This window comes from Fonticula alba (genome assembly GCF_000388065.1).
Source record: "Fonticula alba strain ATCC 38817 unplaced genomic scaffold supercont2.6, whole genome shotgun sequence".
Classification (NCBI taxonomy): Eukaryota; order Rotosphaerida; family Fonticulaceae; genus Fonticula; species Fonticula alba.
This window is the reverse complement of record NW_009242976.1, coordinates 1,961,796-1,962,011: the sequence shown is the minus strand read 5'-3', so window position 1 is coordinate 1,962,011 and position 216 is coordinate 1,961,796. Positions and strand designations below refer to the sequence as shown.

The following is a 216-nucleotide window of genomic DNA, read 5'->3' as shown; positions in this document are numbered from 1 at the left end:
CGCACAGAAGCCCAGCAGGCGGGAGCGGTCAAGAGAGGGGGCTTGGTGGGGAGGATGGCACACCCCCTCGGAGGCGGGAGATCGCGAGCAGGAGAGGCGATGCCTCTGCGCAGGCGGCGAGGGGGGGGGAGGGGGGAGGGGGAGGGGCGGGCGAGAGGCGGGAGGAGCGGCGGAGAAGGGAGAGCGAGGGGCGGGGTGCAAGGAGGCAGGAGCGGC

General features: G+C 75.0%; 1 protein-coding gene across 1 annotated transcript in view; it reads right to left on the bottom strand.

The window, feature by feature from the left end:
* H696_04081 (hypothetical protein) overlaps window positions 1–138 on the bottom strand; it is a gene marked incomplete at its 3' end in the record, with an annotated part of 2,962 nt that extends 2,824 nt beyond the window's left edge. Inside the window, exon 1 of the mRNA XM_009497962.1 lies at window positions 6–138. The remainder of the gene's footprint in view (window positions 1–5) is intronic.
* Window positions 139–216: the final 78 nt, after the last annotated feature.